A 2159-nucleotide genomic window follows, 5' to 3' on the forward strand; every position below is an offset into this window, starting at 1 on the left:
TAGAAGGGAATTGGGAAAGAATTTAAATACAGGAGGTGTCTTAAGCACGAAGTATATTTGAAGTGTGATGTAAGCCATAAAAATGGCATGCATATGTATATGAAGTTTGTGACTGGTGTCATGGGGGCATAGCTCAGTGGTAGAGCATTTGACTGCAGATCAAGAGGTCCCTGGTTCAAATCCAGGTGCCCCCTATGGTGAGGTTTTGCTCCTCTTGGCAGCTTCGTTAAAAGTCCTGGGCTAGGATAAAGCAAGAAGGTGCCTAGGTTTCAAAATTTAAGGAGGGGCTTACTCTCAGGTTCATGCAGGCACCTTGGCTCATTAATTCCCTCAGAGTAGAGCTATGGGTTCACATACACTCATCCCCAACATGTGCATGCACACGCTTACATGAATGTACTTTCTTATTTCTCATTTCCCGTATATTCAATCTTATTAACCAGACCCTTTCCATCTTCCTTTGTTCAAGCCTTTTATTTTATTTTAGATTTTAAAGAAGTTTATAAATTCTGTAAAGTTTAGATTTACAGAAAAATTGTAAAGATGGTATAGAGGGGTCTTGTATACCCTTCACCTACCTTCCCCTAATGTTAACATCTTACACAACAATAGTATATTTATCAACACTATGAAATAAACATTGGTACAACATTATTAACTAAATAACAGACTTTATTCAGATTTTAACATTTTTTTTTTCTCAGATGTATTTTTCTGTCCCAGGTTCTAATCCAGGATACCATGTTGAATTTAGTTATGTATCCTTAGTCTTCATCAAATTCTGACAGTTTCTTAGTGTTTCCTTGTTTGTTTTTTTGCTGATGTTTTTGTTTTGTTTTTTATTTATATGTTACCTTGACATTTGTGAAAAGTCCTGCTCAAATATTTTGCAGAATGCTCCTTACTTTGGGTATGTCTGGTATTTTCTCATGATTAGACTGGGGCTATAGATTTTTAGGAAAAAACATCACAAAGGTGATGTGCTTTTCCTGTCGTATCATATCCTGGGTAGAAGAGAAACACTGCAGCAATTTAAGGGTCTGCCACATTGGTAAAACTTTCAGGGGTCCATACCTGGGGCAGGTCAGAATATGCCCTCTAAAGGGAGAGACACATGGCTATACCCTGTCTGCTCACCCCAGAGAATGAGGCACCGCACTTGATGGACCTCTTTGGATTTTGGTGGCAATATATGTGGATATGCTTCTCTGGTATATTTACTAGATAGCAATAACCCATCAAACTGTCAGGTTTTAATGGATCCCAGAGCAAGAAAAGGGTCTGCAGTAAGTGCAGGCTGTAGTGAAAGCTGTTCTTTCACATGGGTAGAAGGACTTAGAATTGAAAGTGTATGTGATTAGAAACTGAGAGTAAAACAGAGGTGGGGAGATTGGGGAGATGATCAAAGGATACCAGATTCGGTTAGACAGATGGAATAAGTTCAAGAGATCTGTTTGTGCAACATGGTGACTATAGTTAATAACGATGTATTGTATACTTGAAAATTGCTAAGAGAGTAGATTTTAAGTGTTCTCATCACACAAAAAAATTACATATGTAAAGTAATGCATATGTTAATTAGCTCAATTTAGCCATTCCAAAGTGTATACATATTTCAAAACATCATGTTATACACCATAAATATACACATTTTATTTGTAAATAAGAAAAAATAATAATAAGAGAGTGTATGTGGCAATTTCAGCTTTGTTGATTCACCTTTTCTGTTTCCATAGCACATCGAATTTACCTCTCATCAGTTTTCACATGGTGTATTGTAATTGTTTATATGTCTGTGCATCAGTTAGGCAAAGCTTGGCTATGCTATGGCAATGAACCTGAAATCTCAGTAGCTTAACACAACAAAGATTTGTATCTTATTCATGCAACGTCTGATGCAGGTTTGATGGTCTTCGTCCCTCTGGTAGCTATGCCATCTAGCACACATGGCATCTAAGGTCATTGCTCCAGGGGTAGAGAGAGTTGGAGGAGTCAGGCCAGTTCATAGCTGCCTCAGTCCAGGATAGACATTCTTCACTTCTGCTCACAGTTCATTAGACAGAGCTACTCACATGGCTCCAGTTAACTGCAATGGAGGCTGGGAAAGATAAAAAAAAATTTGGATTCTTGGGGAGTGCTATTTTTCTGTACTATAACAA

At 37.8% G+C, this 2159-nt stretch overlaps 1 non-coding gene across 1 annotated transcript; it reads left to right on the plus strand.

The window, feature by feature from the left end:
• Positions 1-122: 122 nt before the first annotated feature.
• TRNAC-GCA lies at positions 123-194 on the plus strand. Its single transcript has one exon. It is a non-coding gene; the product is annotated as a tRNA-Cys (tRNA).
• The last annotated feature ends 1965 nt before the right edge of the window (positions 195-2159 follow it).

This window comes from Galeopterus variegatus, unplaced genomic scaffold, assembly GCF_000696425.1.
Source record: "Galeopterus variegatus unplaced genomic scaffold, G_variegatus-3.0.2 Scaffold8982, whole genome shotgun sequence".
Classification (NCBI taxonomy): domain Eukaryota; kingdom Metazoa; phylum Chordata; class Mammalia; order Dermoptera; family Cynocephalidae; genus Galeopterus; species Galeopterus variegatus.